Source organism: Cornus florida, unplaced genomic scaffold (assembly GCF_030987335.1).
Source record: "Cornus florida cultivar Cherokee Brave unplaced genomic scaffold, ASM3098733v1 CherokeeBrave_3.0.0_Hap2_Chr04, whole genome shotgun sequence".
NCBI lineage: Eukaryota > Viridiplantae > Streptophyta > Magnoliopsida > Cornales > Cornaceae > Cornus > Cornus florida.
This window is the reverse complement of record NW_026775574.1, coordinates 51,627,804-51,649,055: the sequence shown is the minus strand read 5'-3', so window position 1 is coordinate 51,649,055 and position 21,252 is coordinate 51,627,804. Positions and strand designations below refer to the sequence as shown.

The following is a 21,252-nucleotide window of genomic DNA, read 5'->3' as shown; positions in this document are numbered from 1 at the left end:
CATAAAGGCCGAGATATCTTACTAAAATCTTTGATGAAGCAGCAATAAAAGCCAGCATGGCCAAGAAAAGATCGAATTTATCTCACCGAAGAGGGAGGAGGAAGGCTATGAATTAATTCAAATTTTGCCTTATCAACCTCAATCCCTCTTTTAGAGATAATGTGTCCTAAGACAATCCCTTCTTGTACCATGAAATGACTCTTTTCCCAACTTAAGATCAGATTGGTATATTTGCATCCTTGTAGCACAAGTGATAATTTATGGAGACAAGAGTTAAAAGAAGATCCAAAGACAAAAAAATCATCCATGAATACTTCAAGAAAATTTTCAACCATATCAAAAAAATATAGACATCATGTATCTCTGGAAAGTGGACGGCACATTACACAACCCAAAGGGCATGCGACGATAAGCGAAAGTTCCAAAAGGACAAGTGAATGTGGTCTTCTCTTGATCTTGAGGATCTACAGCCACTTGCTTATAGCCAGAATAACCATCAAGAAAATAATAGTAACTTTGGCCAACTAACCTTTCTAGGATTTAATCAATGAATGGAAGTGGAAAATGATTTTTCCTAGTGGCAGAGTTTAGTTTCCTGTAATCAATGCACACACGCCAACTTGTGGTGGTGCGTTATGGCACAAGTTCTCCCGCTGAATTTTCAACAACGGTGAGGCTGGACTTCTTTGGAACAACTTGAGTGGGACTTACCCACTTGCTATCCGAGATGGGGTAAATGATTCCCACATCTAATAGCTTGATTACCTCTTTCATGACAACCTCCTTCATATTAGGATTCAACCGATGCTGCACCTCTCGGGAAGGTTTGGCGTCCTCCTCCAAAAGAATGTGGTGCATGCAAATAGAGGGGTCAATTCTTTTTAAATTAGCCACCGACCAGCCAATAGCTTCTTTGTGCTCTTGTAGCACCGCTAAAAAGGCTATTTTCTTGGTCCATGGAAAGATCCGATACCATTAGAACCGGAAGAGTTTTGTTGATACCAAGAAATACATACTTGAGATTAACTAGGAGCGGCTTTAACTCAAGTTGAGGTGGAGATTTCAGTGAAGGGATAAGAGGAGTGTTGAAAATTAATAGAAGAGTTTCCTTTGGCACTCTCCAAGAAGGAAAGTCCGAGATTACATTGGCTTTAAGCGAAGAATTGACTTCTCTAATAGATTGATCAATGTCGTAATTTTCAAAGTCAAAATGAGCCAAGCAAGTTTCAAGAGGATCTTGACTTAAAATAAATGGAAGAGATTCTTCAACCATTTCATCAATGATGTCAAGAGAGAAACACTCGTATTCCCCCAAAAGAAGTTGAGAAACACTAAAAATATTGAGCTTCACCTTCATATTTCCAAAAGAAACAATTAATTGAAACATTAGCCGTAGCTAAGAAAGGCCAACCAAGGATCACAGAAATATGTTTTATTGGATTATGGACCGGTTCAGTATCTAGAACCATAAAGTCTATCGGGAAATAGAAGTTGCCCACCTTAATAAGTACATCCTCAATGATACCACGAGGTTTCTTTACAGATCTATCCACAAGTTACAAGACAACCAAAATGGATTTGAGTTCTCCTAAGCTAAGCTGCAAGTATACTGAGTAAGGAATCAGATTTACACTTGATCCTAAGTCAAGGAGGGCCTTTTTTATCTCATTGTCTCCAATGACACACGAGATTGTTGGGGCACCTGGATCTTTAAACTTCGGAGGTGTATTATGCTGAATGATAGCACTTATTTGTTCAGTTAACCTCACCATTTTAGGAATATTGCTCTTAGAAGTGTGTTTTTGAGTACACAAATCTTTAAGAAATTTTGTATAAGGTGGAATTTGCTTGATGGCATCAAGGAGAGGAATGTTGATCTTTACTTGCTTAAAGACTTCAAACATTTCTTGAATTTTATCGCCCTTTTTCCCAAAATGTGTGGACTTTATGAGGCATTGAGGAAAATGAGCCTTAGGCTCATAAGATGTCTCAACATTTTGGATTGGCAGATTTGGAATTTCTGGACTATATTTCAGATTTTTTAATGAAGAAGTTGAATCCTTGGGAGCAAGAGTTTCAACTCTTTCATCAACCTTGCTATCCATAATTCTTCTACTCCGAAGTGTGGTGATTGCTTAAACTTGCTCAAGATTTGATCCACTCGGAGGAGTGATTTCATCAATTATATATTGCCCTTTCGAGTTCACCACAGGTTGAGCTGGAAGTTTTCCTATGTCCTTCTTGTGAAGCTGATTTATTGAATTAACCAATTGTCCTAGTTGAGTTTCAATATTAGCTATTGATTGAGAATGAGTACTAAACAATTGCACAGTTGATTGCATACCACTAATGGAAGCCATTATCTGCTTATTGGAATTTACTAGCTCATCTAATTGGGACTGTTGCAAAGGAACATGATTCTGATTAGAAAAATTTACATTATAGGAAGGAGGATGATAACTTGAAGAAGCTTCAAATGGTCGGTTCATGGACTAAAAATTAGATTGAGTTGATTGCCCAATACCTTGAGATGATGAATTTTGTGGGGCTTGTTGCCTCCATGAAAAATTTGGAAGATCTCTCCAACCCAGATTCTATGTATTAGAGTAAGGACTATTTCCAGGGTGAGAGAACATGGCATTAACCTATTCTGACATACCTTCAGAAAATTGCTCCGGTGTGGGATAATCTTCTGCATTATGAAAAGTGCATGTGCAATGTGCACACATAGCACTAGATGAAGAATTCTGAGAAGATGAGAGGTGTGGTGCCATAAGCTGAAAAACTTTGTGGGCTATGGCATCCCTTAAGAAGATTCTTCCCTAAGAGTCCGTGGTTGACATGGATTTGAGGGTTGACTATATTAGATGTAGAAGCTCTACAAGAACTATGTTACATAGAATTTTAACTTATGTTCGCAAGTAAAGTCCATGCATCATCTAGATTTTTGGACATAAGCATGCCCCTACACGAAAAATTGATTAATTGTCTATGTGGTTCTGTTAAATCATCATAGAAGGCTTACACCAATTACCACTTTGGAATTTAGTGGTGCGGACACTTCCTCAGAAAATCTTGAAGTCTCTCCCACGTCTCATAGAATATTTCCCCATCAATTTGGGAAAAACTAAGAATGGAATGACGCATTTGATTGGTTTTACTCACAAGATAATACTTTTTAAGAAATTCTTGTTGTAATTGGACCCATGAAGTGGTGGAACTTGCAACAGGAGAGTTCAACCAATATTTTGCTCTATCTTTTAAAGAGAATGGGAAGAAAAGCATATGAAGTGCATCTTGGGGGAAGTCCCATATCTTGATGTTGGGGCAGATTTCCAGAAACTCATCAAGATGTTTATACGGATCCTTATTATCAAACCCATGATATGTCAGAAGCATTTGAATTGTGGTAGATTTGATCTCATAATAGTGAGCCTCAACATTGGGCATGACAATGCATGATGGAGATATATATGTAGAGGGTACAAAGTGGTCCCTAAGAGTCATTGGTGCTAAATTTTCATTTTCAGCATTAACATTTTCGAGATTATCATGTTCATTAGCCATTTTGTCTACTTCAATTTCAAGTTCTCTTATAGCTTCAGGCTCCCTAAGGTTCCTTCTTTGTTACCTAAGAGTTATTTCAAGTAAAGCAATATCAATTGGTTCCTCACGATGTGGTAAAGACGATGATCTACAACCTACCATCAACTATCAATCACAACAACCCTTCACCAATACATCCACATACATTATCCCTTTCTCCTCAATTCAACAATAATAAAATTAGATTAAATTGGCCACAACAAGGACCTATGCTTTGAATAAAACAAGAAATTGCAATAGCCTCGACAAGGGCAAACAAAGATATAACAAAGAACTTCAAAAACTTACCCAAAGTCCGTAAGACTTCAAATTTCGCAATTAAATCACTTGAAAATTCTTTAGCCCCTAGCAACACAAGAACACAAAAAATATAAAAATATATATATATACAATCAAATAATGAAGTAATTTTTAAATTTTGATTACAAAACCGTATGCAATCGCCGACAACGGCACCAAAAAGTTGATGGTTCACAAATGTGTACCACTTAAAAATACCACTTATAATAATAGCACATTCATCATTGCAGATTAATGGTATAGTAGGGGGTTGTTGAACCACAAGGATTGCTAGTTTATGGCAAACAGAATTGTAAAATTACTTCCTAATTTGATAACAGAGATGATAATTCAATCGGTTTGTCACCTAACCTATGAATTTAAATTTCATAAAACAGTAAATAATGTGATTTTAATGGATTGAACTTATAAAGAGAAGGCTAAGAAATTGACTTCACCTCAACCTCATAAACATGTTAAATTGCACTCAACTTGGGGATAGACAATTATATATATAAAATGATGTGTAAAGGCATAAAACTACCCCAACCTTGTCAAGAAAATCATACATTTCACGACTAAGCAGAACCCATCTTTGGTTAGCATAGCTCATCCACCTAAGCTAGGTTGTGGTATGAATATTCCCTAGGCATGGCCTATCAAGGTCCTTCAATGGTATGTTGCAGCACATGAAATCAATTAAATATCATAGATTATCTTCAGTTGGTATGGACCATCTACCTAACTACAATATTCTAAAGGTGTAGTATAGTCCATCTTCCTTGAGCATAACCTATATAAATACTCAATTACAAGCCAATATAACCATTTCATAAATTCTTTCCCATATTCAGTTTAAGAAATCAAGTGTATAATTGTGTCAATGTAGTTTCTAAGACAAGATAACAAATCAACACAAATATATATTCAATTGATAATCACATATATCAATTCAATGTAAAATACATCAATTCAATGTAAATACTTCTAATTTATGAAACTGAATATATACAATAAAAATCCCCAAATTGAAACACAAATTAATATATGTTTACTAGGTCTAGGTTACATCAACTCCCTAGAAAGGAAGTTAGCGTCTCATGGATATGGTAGCAATCTCCAGGATTGAAGAAGAAAAGAAATTTCCTCATTTCCCCATTGTTGCAAAACTCAGCCAAGAACCCTAAGAAAATCCTCTCCTTCACAATATCTTTTCAAAAACCAAAACTAACTGACTTGATACAAGCCTTTGCCCCACCTTTATCCTTACATGAGTCTCCAAATAAAACAATTCGTTCAAAATTTGAATTTCCACTCAAGATAGAATAAAATCAGACTTAATTAAAATAGGGGCCGGTAGCCTTGCGTCCGGACGCGAAGAATGGCTACCGGACGCGAGGTCCTGATGGTTTTGTGTGCAAACGCCAAATCTTGCGTCCGGACATGAGGAACTAAAAGGTGGCATCCGAACGCCAGTTCTTACGTCCAGACGCAAGGCATGCTTCTATGGCTTCTTCTTCTTTCTTTAGCTCTGGTTGTATCCATCGTCTATTCAGGTCATTTTCCCTTGAAAACTACTTGATATGTAGGCCTGATATGACTTGTGCTCCAAAAATCCTTAAAACCTTATTCTTATTCCTTTTTAGCAATAAGACCTACAAAAACATAAAGATATAAAAATGTAGTTAATCTATGTACACATCTCAAAAAATGAACTTAACTAATGCAATTAAGGGCGCTTAAATATGTAATATTTGACGCTTATCACTAAGTCCCCCTAAAAATAAATGGTACATTGTCCTCAATGTATGTAGACAAGTATAAAAACTAAGCATACAGAAAAGGTAAAAAGAAGTAACACTACCGAGTGCTAAAGCTTGCAAGCTACACATCCAATCCTGTAGTAGATGCCAAGTGTCCTCCCCCAAAATTGTACCTAATAATCTGTCAACATACACTGGATACCAAGAATAAAAGCATAGGTATATATATAAATAGAAATCTAGAAAACAAGTCATGCTTTATTATAAACTGGGAAAGAAATCAAAATCTGTGTGCATCAAAAAGTGCACCCATAATGTCATGCCAAACATGGCCCAAAATAAACAACAATATCCAAACAACATAACATAATCGCAAATTGCAAGAAAAGAAAGCAATAAGAGCCACAAGATGCTCAATCCTACATCAGAGTGTGAGAAGAAGATGGGCATGCACCACCACGGTCAATATGCGACTCCTTCCACTTTTTAAGGTTGTATACCGCCTTCGAGGTTGCACGTAGTTCATTGCATGGAATAACAAACCCTTGATCCTTAATCATCTTTGTGATTAGATAGGGGAAAGGAAAGGACCATGCCAATGAGATTTTGGTTTGTTGGATAATAAAGTCTTTATAGACCATTAAGATTTGGTCCATAATTAAAGTGGGAACCAAAAACCAAAAGTTATTTTCAGCTGAATAGAGAGAATCAAGGAATACACCACTATGCTCTATGAAGCTAGCACAACCTCGATGAACCAAATTCAAAAAAAGGACTTTTTAGTCAAGTTACTCTCTGTGATTGTGAGATTACTATGGGCTATTTCCTTCAAAATATCCTTTAAGTCATCCAATAAGTCAAGTATATCTGGGAGTGGACCATAGAGAGGTTGACCATTTGCATCAACTGGTGAGTTGATGGGGCAGCCACATGCACTAGCAAAATCATCGAATGTGAATGTAAGCACGGTGCAATCAATGGTAGTCGAAAGTCTGGTTGATTCCTCACATTTATATGAAAGATTCTGGTGGAACTAGCGGACCAAGCGAGGATGAACCGCATAATGATATGGCTGGAATATGGATGTAAAGCCACGTTCCTTGAGATTATTGACTACCCACTTCGTGTCGGAATGCCTTCTGACGACATCTCTAATGGCGAATCTAATCTCAAATTCGAGAGGCCATTCACTCCAATTAGGAACAAATGACTCTTGAGATGAGCTAGCATTCTTTGATCCAATCTTTGGTTCCATTTGAACTTGAAAAGTTAGTTGAGGAATTTTTACGAACAAGTGGTGGGCAACACCAAGTTACCTAGTGTAAAAATATGGAATAAAGCTTAGAAAAGCCACAAAGAGAGCATACTAATAGAATTCCTCCAAGTCCCAACACAACCTCACCATCTAAATCAATAATTCCCATCCTCTTCAAACAAAATTTATGTTTGGAAGAATTGAAAAAGAAGAAAATAGAAGGGAAGACTTACCACAATGAAGAAGATGAAGTTTTTCCCCTTGTTGACAATGAAGAGATTAAACCATTGATTTGTGGGTTTAATAGAGGATGATGATGATTGGAGAATTCTATGGAAGTACAAAGATAAGAAAAATGAGCTTTAGAGAGAGGTGGGGTCGAAATATGGAGAGTATAGAAGAATAGAAAAGAATAGGGGGATAATTATATAGAGATAAGTGGAATGGGCCCCAATTCTGGGCATTAGCGTCAAGATGTAATAAGCGACTTCTAGACGCCAGATGCCATGGCCTTGCTGTGACACTCACGAAGACACTAGCTGTCTCGACGTAAGGTGGGGCGTTCGGACGCAAAATAGGTTGGGGACTATTTTTTATTCCAGCCATTTGGATGCCGCAACGGAATCCATAATTCACGGGAACACTTGGACATGATGTACTATCACTACACCCCTTAGAACAGTCAGAATCGAAAATGGACATGTTCCAAAAAGAGTCAAATTTTTGGGTTTTGGAAAAAAAATTTGCTCCCAAGAAGCATTGCATTCAGATGAAAATTTTCTAATTTTTTGGATTTTTATTTTTGCAATTTGGAGCCCAAAATGATCCTAAAAAATTCCAATTTTTGTACCACAGCCTATTTGATGCCCGAGACACCTAGTATAACCAACGAAATGAGATTAGGAGCACTTTTGTGAAAGCGCTAATTTTGAGGTTCATACTTGGGCAATTTTTAGTATTTTTTATTTTTTTAGAAGAAGAGAAAAAGAGAATAAGAGATTAGGAATTAGGAAGCTTGGGGCTCCCTAAGAATGGCAAAGTTTAATGTCGATAGCTCGACGAGATGGGAATCTCATTAGTCCTCATATATTGGATCCGTCAAGAGGACGGTCTCCACATTTCTATTGCACAATTTGTCTCCCTCATAAGGTCACAAATTTGCATCAATGCTCGGTGAAGGGATAATATAAGCAAATTTTGTCCTAAGAGATTCAAATACATCCCACAACCTAAGATTTTTCATTTTCAAATTCAAGCCATCCGGTTGTTTTTGAGATGGTATCGAGATTCCTTCATAATTAAACTCTTGAACATTCATAAGAAGGTTACTACCTTTCTCACATATATCCGGTGGTTCAACTTCGAAGTTCAGGGATTTGAATAGAAAAGTGAAAAGAGATTTATTTTCCCAAGAGAGGGATTCACTTGGTGGTTCCCACCGAGAAGACTGAAAAGTTGGATTTATACCAACTAAGATGATTGATAACAATCTTTTTACATTTATCATGAATTTTTGATCTTCAAGAACATTTTGACCTAGAATGAATGGGAGAGATTCTTTGACCAATTCATCCGATGTGTTAAGAGTAAAGCATTCCTTTTCATCCGGAGTATGTTGAGATGCATTAAAAATGTTCAAGTTAACCTTCATATTCCCAAAAAAAATATCCATCACCTCGGTCCGGCAATTAATTGAAGCATTAGCCGTGACTAAGAAAGGCTGACCAAGGAACACAGGAATGTGTCTTTTGGGATTGAGGACCGGTTCAGTATCCAAAACCAAGAAATCTACCGGGAAGTAGAACTTGTCCACCTTGATGATTATATCTTAAATGATACCACGAGGTTGCTTGATGGATCTATCTGCAAGTTGCAAGAAAAACAAAGTGGGATTTAGTTCGCCAAAGCCAAGTTGCAAGTAAACTGAATAAGGGATCAGATTTACACTCGCTCCTAAGTCAATTAGGGCCTTTTCAATCGCGTTGTCTCTAACAACACATGAAATTGTTGGGGCACCCCAATCCTTAAACTTTGGAGGTGCTGAATGATAGCACTCACTTGTTCAGTCAACCTTACCTTCTTTGGAATATTGCTTTTGGATATGCGTTTCTAAGTGCATAAATCCTTAAGAAATTTGGCATAAGGTGGAATTTATTTTATGGCATCGAGAAGAGGATTGTTGATCTTTACTTGCCTAAAGACTTCCAACATATCCTAAATTTTGTAACCTTTGTTCCCAAAGTGTGTAGACTCTTTGACGCGTTGAGGATAAGGAGCCTTGGGCTCATAAGATGTCTCAACACTTGGGATTGGCGGATTTGGAATTTTTGAACTAATTTTCATATATTGGGGGGGACTTGAATCCTTGGGAGCAAGAATTTCAATCTCTTCACCAACTTTATTATCCACAACTCTTCCACTCCAAAGTGTGGTGATTGCATTTACTTGTTTATGATGTTGTCCACGTGGAGGAGGGAGTTCATCAGTCACAAATTGCCCTATCGGGTTTACCACGGTTTGAGCTGGAAGTTTACCCATGTCCCTTTTATGAAGTTGATTCACGGAAGTAGCCAATTGTCCCAGCTGGGTTTTAATTTTAGCTATTGATTGGAAATGCGTATTGACCAATTGCACAGTTGATTGCATGCCATTAAGGGCAACCATGATTTGCTTGTTGGTGTTCAATATCTCATCCAATTGGAACGGGTGGAGAGGAGCATAATTTGGACTTGAAAAGCTTTGATTATATAGAGGAGGACGATAGTTGGTAAAAGCTTGGAATGGTCAGTTCATGGGTTGAGCATTAAATTGATTTTGTTGCCCATGACCTTGGAATGCTGAATTTTATGGGGCCGGTTGCCTCCACAAAAAATCTGGGTGATCTCTTCATCCTGGATTGTATGTATTAGAGTAAGGATTATGTGCAGGTTGAGAGAATATAGCATTGGCCTGCTCTTGCGTACCTCTAGAAAATTGCTTCGGTGTGGGGCAATCTTCTTCATGATAAAAAGTGCTTTTGCAAGATACACACATAGCATTTGATGAAGAATTTTGAGAAGAGGAGAGATGTCGTGCCACTAGCTGAAAAATTTGGTGTGTTATGGCATCCACTTGAGATGATTCTTCACTTAAAGTCCGTGGTTGGCACGAATTTGAGGGTTTTGATATATGTTAAAATATACCACTCGCAATAGCTCGAATCTTTGCAGAATAGAACTATATTAAGGGTGTCGAATCACAGAGACCGTCATACACTACAAGAAAATATGTCATTTACGAGTGTCTGGACCTCCCGTGAAAACCTTTTCACGAGACTTCTGAGCCCCTTGTTTATTATGGTCCTGTAAATACTCCCCACTTGCTACGAGAAATAATAACACTCGTAAAAGATTCAAGCACGACGATTCTAGCTTCTCGTAAATAAAACTCTCAAGAGATTTCTAGCCTTTCGTTAATAATTAATTTACGAAACTACTAGCCTCTCGTTAATAATTAATTTATGCGGAAAAAGGTCTTTTACGAGTGTGTGGACCTCCCGTGAAAACTTTTCACGGGACTTTTGAGCCTTCGTGTATTATGGTCCTGTAAATACTCTCCACTTGCTACGGGAAATAATAACTCTCGTAAAAGGTTAGAGCACGACGATTCTAACGTCCCGTAAATAAAACTCTCACGAAATTTCTAGCCTTTCGTTAATAATTAATTAATGTGGTACATGGCCTCTCGTTAATAATTAATTAATGTGGTATATGGCCTCTCGTTAGTAATTAATGTACGACACATTTGGCCTCTTGTCAATACATCTATATATTTTATTTACGAGGTCTAAAGCCACCTGTAGATAGCTATATATATATATATATAAAATAAATTAATGCACTCTACTACCCAATCATTCACATATATAACCTGGCCACAAACAATTATATAAAATGCTAAAAATTTACACTTAATACCAATACCAAAAACAATCCATGTTTAAATTCACTATTAAATATATATCAAAAGAGTAAGACATTAATTTACAATTCATCATTAATTGTTCTATGTGCCAAAATTAAAAAGAAAATTTAATATTTTCCAAAAATAGATATCAATCTTCACATTGTTCATTAATTCCTGGCGCAAGTTGACTTTCAATTTTTCACACTTCCTCCACTTCGTTATCCATTGTACAAAATCCAAGCAAGTACCTATATCACACAAGTCTTAATTTTAGTATAATAATAATGTATATGGAGTAATGACAAAATGCTAGTTTTCTATTTCATACTCTCTAAAATATATAACAAAGTGTGATAAAAAATGGAGTCCCACACTTTGAGAAGCCAAAAACAATCAAAAACCCCCAAAAAGAAATATGCAATCCACATGCCCATGCTTTGCCGGGATTCAACTCCGTCATGCAATCGTCCAATTCCAAATAGAACAAAAAGGTCAAAAAAGGGCAAACACCCCGCAAGTGCAAGTTCTGCGTCTAAAACTTGATTACCAGGAATGTCAACTGCCAATAAAGGTTTAGACATAGAATGTAAGAAACATAACTGTTATGCTCTTTTAAATCTAAGACACATTGATAGTTTGACATCAAAGAAAAAATAACAACTTTAACATGGAACAAATATAGTTAATAGTTGTAAAACAGCAACAAAGCTAAGCTTATGCTAATAATTAGTTTAAGAGGACATATTAGAGAACTCATTAGCTTCAATATAATATACTACAAGAAAAATGTATTGGAGAACATCACGTTATTGAAAATAGACATATATATAGAGAGAGAAAAACGTATTGGGATATTAACAAGTGAAAATAGAGAGAGATTTCACAAACACACACATATAAATATACACACTAGAATTTCTGTGTGAATTTGCGTCATTACATATATATAGGATGGGTTTGGTAATATTACCTTCAATTCTTTTTTAGATTGATCATTCATGCGATACTAAATTGGGTTCGACATCTTAAAGTTGGTCCTACTGAATCTATTGGGAAGGGCCATTTGGGTTGATAATTTGCCCATCAAGAGGGCTTGCTCTACAGAACTGTGAAGTTGTGGAGCAGTTTCTAGTTCCCTTAAGGGAGCATGGCAATCCAAAATTGAGACCATTGCTATGCATTGGGGGGGTTGATATGAGATCGTAGTTGGAGGTCGTGAAGAAGTGTGTGCATTTCGTTGTTGCTACCCCTAGGAGGTTGAAGGATATGCTTGCAAAAAAGAAGACGAGTCTTGATAATTGTAGGTGAGCACTGTTTACATTGAATGGTCTTTATTTTATCTTGCAGTTATATTAAATAAGAGGTGACACACCAATCTGCTTAGAGAATTTACGTTTATTTTATTTCAAACCAAGTCTGAAGCCGTCTTTGCTTTCCTAATATTTTCTGTTCAACTTATTGAATGGCACTATGGCTAACGTTTGTTGTTCCCTTCTAGATGTTTTCATGGGGTCTCAGGTAATGAAAAAAATTGTTTATTCATACTAGAATCATTAATCTTAGGCTATTAGCTTTTAAGATCTAGTTATACGTTTGTTTTTAAGTTAGTTTCTTAATCGAAAGGGAAAGAAAATACCAACAGTGTCTTAATCGAAAAGGAAAAAAATACAGAACTGGTCGAATGGGGCTGAAGAAGTTTCTATCTGCTGCACCAGAGATGGAAATTCAGAACTGGTGGTGGGGAGGTGGAAGGGGGGTTGGAAATCTGCTTACCACTTCTTGTTTTATTGGGTTTGACTTTTAAAATTTTTTACTTGAATCTTCTTCAAAATGGGTTCGTTAAATTGTTTTTGAAAATTTAACTTAAATCTTCCTCAGAAAATTTTCTTATTAACATAGCTCATTTCTGACTTGTTGGTACTTTGACTTCTATTGCTAGCATATCTTTTAAGCATGCTAATTGGTCAACCTAGTGTTCTAGTACTATAGAAAGAGAGAGCATTTATTTTATTTATTTATTTATTTATTTATTAATTATTATTAGAGATTGAAATAAATTTCTCACGAGAATCTGTAGTAGAATTGCGAATGTTAGTTGTCAATACTCTAATACCATTTTGGAGTTTACTTGTACTAAATTTGTTGGGACTTAGGACTAAACATAATTTTATTATGGAGGAGAGGTTAAATTATCCATTAATTTTTAGCTTTCTTACATATTTTCTTGTCAAGGTTTTCTTTGTGTTGTCTTTTGTTTGTACTTACAAGAGACTCTTACCTTTATTATTGTAGAAGATAGGATAACCCCTCTATATAAGGAGAATTATATACTTCATTAACTCTTCTTATACTATGAAGCCTAAAATCAACCTTTGCAATAAACGGGGCATCTGCTGAAAAACTTGAAATGGGGCTAAAGTAGTTGCTATCTACTGCACCAGAGATAGAAATTAAGTACTATTCTAGATTTCTATGTCTAAAATCTTCTTTAATTCATTAGAATTCATTATAAAAATCTATGGATTTATTTGAAAAACAAAGGGAAGGGATAGGGGTTATCCTATCAAAAGAAAGGAAGAGAAGGCCATAATCCTCCCTTTGTTTTGGAGTTTTAGATAGAAAAGGAAAGAACACAAAACAAATAATCACTATTTTCATTTTTCATCTTCAGTTTGATTTCTTTATTTAGCTCAATTGAGAACAAACATGACTCATTTTTGTTAATAAATATAGTTATCTCATATTTAAGTTTGAGAAATTTTAATATAGAGATGACGTGGCCTCTGCCTAGCTTATCAATTCTTTTAGGTTCCCTAACTTCCTTGTCCATCCAATGCAATTTAAATTTCATCTAGCAGTATATGAATTAGGCATTTACTTTTGTGATTGTTTACATGATATTTTGTTTTCATAGATGAATACAAAAAACACACACTTCTGTTTACATGATATCAAATTGGTTTTTTTCTGATACGTTTTGCAAAGATAATAGCTTAAGATGCATAGATGGTTTTTTGATAGCATGATGCTATGAATGTGACAGATACTCCAAAAAAACTTAAGGGAGTTTGTTAAAATTCTAAATTTTAATTATGTCTTTGGAAATGTCAATAATGTTGCGAAATAACTTAATTGCAGGATGAAATGAAAAAGAAGGCTGCACAAGTTTCCCAAAATTCTGATGTATCAGTTCAATCATAAATGATGTTAAGATAGTGCAAAAACCAACTAAGCATTAGGAAGGGATATCTCCGTGGGCTAAAAAATGGTTTTGTAGTTCAAAGCCGTCAACGTGCATCCTCATCTTATGAAGAGGCTTCAAGGAAAAGGGTGGAAATTGCTGAGGAAAGAAATGTGCAACTGATGGAGAAAGTAACAAATTTGGAGGAAAAGTTTGATTTTTTGTTATTTTTCAATCAAATGTTATTGTTACTTTTTTTTTCATTTTTTTGTTATTAAACCATGTGGAGGCAGTAATTTTCTATTCATCTCAGTGGAGCATATGTACAAGAAACACAAGTCCTCTAAGCTTTGGAGCTTAAACTCCGGGAGAAATTTGACCTAGAGGAGGTTGTTGGATCATATTGGGGCCTAGATAACCAAGATTCACATTGTGGTATTCCATTGGAGTGATGTGATGATCAAAATTGGAATGAGAGGAATGTTAAGAAACTTTCTACCAGTACACAACAACAACCAACAACAATTTCACAACAATCAACAATAAATAACAATCAACCACAACCTCCACATACGATGTTCCCATACTCCCATGTTATATCAATGCAATAAAGTAATAGCCACGACAAGGACCCATGCTTTCAACATTAAAGTAATGGCCACGACAAGGACCCATGACTTCACATAGAGATAATTGATAAATGAACTTCATTAGCTAGTAGAATTCAGAACATACCTGCCAGATATGAAGATTAAGAACCAGAACTATGCTCCTAATCTTACTTCAAAAGTAATGGTTTTGTTATGCTCCTAATAAGCTGGTTAAAATAGATCCTGTGAGGAAAAAAATTAAAAATGCAATGCCAACATATATAAAAAATAAAAGAAAATAAAATCAGATCATATGTTAATTACTACTTTTCAAAAAAAAAAAAGGTTAATGAATGACCAATTGACCTCTAGAACTTTCACATATTTGGTAGGCCATAAAACCATGCTTGTGCGAGCATCACGAAGATAAAAAATTCCAGATTGGTTTGCTCAATACAAAAGACAATCCTTTAAAGCTTAAATTAACCAAACCAGTTCCAGAAATTCTTTAAAAACAATGATTCCCCCCCTCCCCCCCCCCCCCCCCCTTTTCCCTTCTTACTCAATTTCAAATCTGAAGATTTAGACCTCAGCAGTCAACACTGACCCACCAAGTATGTAAGCACTAATGCCACTTCACAACAGCAGTCTCTTTAACTAGGCAAAAGGATTGGTCTCTCCCTTGCTTCCTGAACGCTCCCCGTCAACCAAAAAAAAAAAAAAACGCACATGTCCAGACAAAATAGCCTATCAACCACTCTCAGAGGAAAAAACACAAAGAAATAATATATAAAAGTAAATTACAAAAATACATTTAATATGGACATGTTCTATTAAAGACTGGATTTTCTATTCATAGCAGGAAGATGTGCCATGTCATTACTGTCATTATTTATAACATTTAAGACTATGTTGGCTCCTGATATAGCTACCCTCTTTCGGGACTCCAGCTTAAACTTTCGTGAGAACCCTGTTCCTTTATCAAGCAATCAGTTAACTTAGAACAGATGAGCATTCTAATTATCATGTTCCTTTGAAATAAAAATAAAAAGATAAGCTGTTTCAAATATAGGTAATTTAACAACGAAATTTATCAAGCAGTCAGTTAACTTCCACTTTGTGCGTAACAATAACCTGTTTTTTATTTTTCTTTTTTTGAGAAAAAAAAAAACAGATAGCACTTTATTTTTATAAAAAAAATTAAGGTAATTTATAGCAGATAAGTATTTCAACAATGAAATTTCTCAAGCAATCAATCAACTCCCACTTTTGCATGCCAATAACTTGTGTTTATAGATTTTTCATGGCTTTTTATTTGAATTGCATGAGCAACCGTATGACACAGCAACAAAGAAGTCACTCACATCATGTAAGAATATGATTTGTATTAATATAATTAGGACTTGTCCCACAGATAGTAAGCTTATTATAAAACAAATAAACTTGTCAATTAACATTTAAACTATAGAACCTCTCAATGCAGAAAGGAAGTATAAATTAGCCTCTTAAAAGGATACCCGCTTCTCAAGACATCGGAGCATAGCAGCATCTAGTTCCCAAGGAAGATTTGTTGCTGCCAAAACAAAAACAAGCTCATTTGTCCGCGTCAAACCATCCATCTACAGTCTAACTCTAGCCATTAATTTTTGTGAAAGTAGAGATGAAATCATATATGAATTTTTAAGTGATTTACTTGTGCACCAAATGTAGATTTATTGTAGAGACATCATATAGCAAAATCTTTTTAGAAGTACTGGATACAATGGCAAGGAATGTCCATAAGCATGAGCCACACATATGACGTGAAATATAAATTAACACAGGTGTCAGTGTTGAACAATGACCTCAAAATGTGAGGATAATGATAGTTGGTTCCAACACACTCATACAAGTGTGTTTTCAATGTCCAAAAAAAGCTAACATAGGAGTACCTAGAGCACACAACATATCTGTAATTGCTGTTATTTAGACTCATACAAGTGTGTTTTCAATGTCCAAAAAAAGCTAACATAGGAGTACCTAGAGCGCATAACATTTCTGTAATTGCTATTATTCAGATGGGGATAACTAATCAAAAAATAGTATTCCCGTGATATTGCTTTCGATGGAATTGTGTAGATCAGATGAATGTTGTGGAGAGGATTTACTTCTATGGATTACATAAAATGGAATTTCTACAACTGAGTCCACGGTGTCACTCATTTCATGCTACAAGGCCTTTGCTCCAACAATAACAAAAAAATAGACAAAAAAGATCCTCTACACAGGATCTTAAAAGATATAACATGTGATATCTAGTTAAGGTAATTTCCAATTCAGTGTTGCACTCATTGATGTTTTTAGTGCTTTGTTTTTATATGTTTTGTATTCCAGTTCTACATAAGCATGCTTTTTATATATTATTATTGCAATTCTAAAAAATAGATGTCACTTGTATGAGTAGCTCATTTTTCAATCGCCTACTTGCTTTATGCCCACTGCGTCCTTCACCACGCTGACTAATGATTGCATTGATTTCATTAACAAATATAGTTGACGGTGCGTGATGCCTCGCAAGCTCAAACAACACTTTTATTAACTTCTCTGAATCACCTGTAATGCTATACAAAGTTAGAAGTGTGATGCACTGCATATCTGTTAATAATTAACTTTCACAGAATATCTGTCATAAGTTATTTTCTCAGCAAAGAATGTTAGATCTTATGAATCAACTAATTTGCTTATAAACAATTGTCTTAATACAAGACAGCACTGGGAAATAAAATATAATGGTTTTATGTTGTGCTTCGACTAAGAAATGCGTGGATATTTTGAGTTCAATAAAATAAAGAAAGGTTTTAGGGGTTTGTAGACAACAATGGATTGGAATTGGCTCCACTTAGGGACCGATAGGGTGCAGGAAGTACAAAAAAAGTGCACAGGAATGGAATCTATGGGTAGTAAATATTTTGTTATTTTTATTACTAAACTAAGGCCAATAGGTAGGAGTTGACTAGGATTTGATGCACTATTTGAGGCTGTGAATAGTAACTGAGGCATCAGCTTTCACCAGTGCACCAAGCAACAACCTCTTACGAGGAAAGAAATGTATCACAAAATTTAAAACAGCAAAAAGAGGAAATAAAAAACAACCAAAGGTCTGGACAAACACATAAACATTAATACTTGCTACATAGAATATCAAATAGAGTTCTGATACAACTGAACCCAACAAGCCTTGTCCGAACTATTGAAGATCAGCTACATGAGTCATAATTTTCCATTCTACTCTACCTAATCACAAGTAATCATATCATTTTTTTTTATCCGAACCTATGTTAATTTTGATATTTCCTTTCCCCTATCCTTACCAACAATGCAAGATCACATCAATCTTCCTCCCTTTTGCAGTTCTTAATCTCATCTCATTACACATGTCTAAACCATTTTACTCGATTTTTCTCATTTGTCTTCACTCTTAGCTGTTACTACTTTAAACGTTTCACAAATAATCTTTTCTGATTTCAACATTTCTGATCTTGCCACGTGTCCACATCTCAATATTCGTATTTTCATTTTGTGATCATTTTATAGAATTTACCCTTTTTCTTTTTAATATATATGTTCGTCAAGGCATGGTAGCAACTGTTGGCATGTTCCATGAACTAAAAATTGTGAATTATATAAACAAGACTGGTAAAATTATGTTTTAAAGAGTTGCTAATCTTATTACTTGAGATCAGAGTGACATGCGTAAAATTGGAGATGGGACTTTCAGAGTGATTCATCAGCTGATTCTTTAATGAATTAGTCATTCACACTAGGTACATGTAAGTGACTTAGAGAAGAAAGTATCGGATTGGCTAATAGGTAGTTTAGTGGACCAAAACAAGACATAGTTGAATTATGTTTTAAAACTGAATTATGTTTTAATGAATTAGTCATTCACACTAGGTACAGGTAAGTGACTTAGAGAACAAAGTATCGGAATGGCTAATAGGTAGTTTAGTGGACCAACACAAGACGTAGTTGACCACACAATATGATAGAATTATTTGTAAATAGTTTTGGTATGTTTTGATTGTAAAGTGTAAACAGTGGCTACCCGGCCAATTGAAGAAATGTTCAATTGATCAAAGAAAGGTTTGAACTAAGTATCCACGATTCGATATATTTTGACCCTTAATCTATATCAAATTATTCCAAGGATTTCTAATTTTTGCTAAAACTGAATTCCTTATGTTCAATTTTAATCCTACTTATTAAACATCTTGATTTCAAAAATTCAATCCAAACCTCTATTTCATCACTTGTACCCACTTTAATTTGTCAATTGAAAAATAAAAATTGTCATCTAGCAAAAAACATACATAACGGAACATCAAAAGTACACTCATCGATTTTCTGTAAGCCCATTATTTTTAAAATTCACTTGTTTTTCATGTATTCTTAGATGTACAATAAAAAAAAAAGAAACTCATCTAAAAACAATCTTAAGTGATACATTTGTGAGAAAAATTGTACAAGTTATTAGCCAAAAGCCTCAAGACTAATGGTATCATGATGTTAAAACTTTTGAAATTGTAGATTTTCATACAAACTCTTACAGCACATGCTCAACTATCAATAACTGAGTGTCCTATTTTGCAATGCTATGTTGCAACTCACTTTTAAGGTTGTTGGAATAATTTTTCAAATAAATTTGGTTCTATTAGTTTTGTTATAAAATTTATTATTTAAGACATCCATAAAACAAAAAAAAAAAACCCAATCAATAATGAAATGGAAAACAAAAAAACCCAAATCTAGTCACAACCAAAGCAAATCCAGCAAATAAAATCGACAACCAGAGAAAACAATATGCATGTGTTAGCCCTAAAAATTGTTTAAGAAATAGGGATTGAAGAAAACCCTTAAAATGTTTGAGAAAGAGGGATTGCAGATTACTTGAAGAATGAAGGTAAGTCCGGATCCTCGGTTCTAGAGAGTAAAGAGAGGGTTGAACAAATAGCTCTGTGTTGGTCAAGGTAGAAATTTGTTGAGATCGCCCAACTTTCCTTTCCCTGTCGAACCAGAACTTCAAGCAGAGATGGAGATAGATAGGAGAGAGAACTTCAAGCGAGGCAGAGATTTGAGATAGAACTTCAAGCGGAGATGGGGTAAATGATCCGGTTGGGTGAACAAAAATCTTCACTAATTAATTCATTGAATTTTTTTTAACCAAAATCAGATATATACTTCGAACGTCGAATTTGTAGAAGATTTTCCAGAATCAAAGAACGAGAAATAAAATAGAGTATACAAAAAGAAAACTACGTGCTTTAATGTTCAGAGACCCAGAAAAGAGATAAAAAATTTAACGAGGTGAGAGAAACAGAGTAGAAAAGGGTTTACTCTTACAGCTTCATTGTTGAAGAGGAATGTCACAATACTGTTTGTTGCAAGCTTTGAAGTGAACTTGATTCTTGGTCAAGTGTGTGTGAGAGAGATGGATAGCAGCCTTAGCAGGGGAGAGACTGGCTGGGTGTTGTCGGCATAGTAAGCAACAAGGTGGGATCCAGCCTCCTCAACAGAAATAATGGAAGAAAGAAGATTAGGGCATTTTGAGAGACTGGCTGGGAAAGAAAGAAGATTAGGGCTTTTTGTGGTCTGTGTGTTAGTGACATGAAAAAAAAAAAAAAAAAAGGCTTTTGGCGGGTTGCTCTTCTGTGCACGCGGGAGACGAAAAGTGTGGGCGGGATTTTTATTTTTTATTTTTATTTTTATATTCACGGGAGGAAAATACTCCCTTAAAAATATATTTATTTACAAGTGGCTTTTTCCTTCGTAAGTGAGGGAGGGATTTTTATTTTTTATTTTTATTTTCATATTCACGGGAGGAAAACACTCCCTTAAAAATATTTATCTATGAGTGGCTTTTTCCCCGTTAAGTGAGGGCAGGATTTTTATTTTTTATTTTTATTTTCATATTCACGGGAGGAAAACACTCCCTTAAAAATATTTATTTACGAGTGGCTTTTTCCCCGTTAAGTGAGGGTGGGATTTTTATTTTTTATTTTTATTTTCATATTAACGGGAGGAAAATACTCCCTTAAAAATATTTATCTACGAGTGGCTTTTTCCCCGTTAAGTGAGGGCGGGATTTTTATTTTTTATTTTTATTTTCATATTCACGGGAGGAAAATCCTCCCTTAAAAATATATGTAATCTACGAGTGGCTTTTTCCCCATTAAAGTTGAATCAATCCTTCGTAAATATATGTAAACATTAACGGGCTCTTTAAACTCCCGTGAAAACAGTTTTTAACGAGGATTTTATTAACATCCCGTGAAAACATGACCCTTTATGTGTAAAAAGGGGCTTTTACGAGAGAAAATAAAAGATCCCGTAAATACTACCTCGTAAAAGCCCACTTTTCTTGTAGTCTATATAGTTTATTTAAGCATTTAATTAATATTATTTTGATTCAAGGAGAAAATCTAATTGTTTTGATTGTTTGTGTAGGTGGAAATTTTTACACCTGAACACTTAAATAAATAAACTGAAAAGAAGTGCACAGAATAAAAACAATTTTTAAGGAGAAGAACAATGATGGGAATTCGATGGCTCTTCATTCTCATTCAGGCTTTATTTATAACCTTTTCTCAGAGATTT

At 35.1% G+C, this 21,252-nt stretch overlaps 1 long non-coding RNA gene across 1 annotated transcript; it reads right to left on the bottom strand.

The window, feature by feature from the left end:
* Positions 1–14,660: 14,660 nt before the first annotated feature.
* On the bottom strand, positions 14,661–20,584 carry LOC132302230 (uncharacterized). The gene is made up of 3 exons (XR_009480780.1): positions 19,999–20,584; positions 16,137–16,238; positions 14,661–14,862 (listed from the first exon to the last, which is right to left on the bottom strand). It is a non-coding gene; the product is annotated as an uncharacterized LOC132302230 (long non-coding RNA).
* Positions 20,585–21,252: the final 668 nt, after the last annotated feature.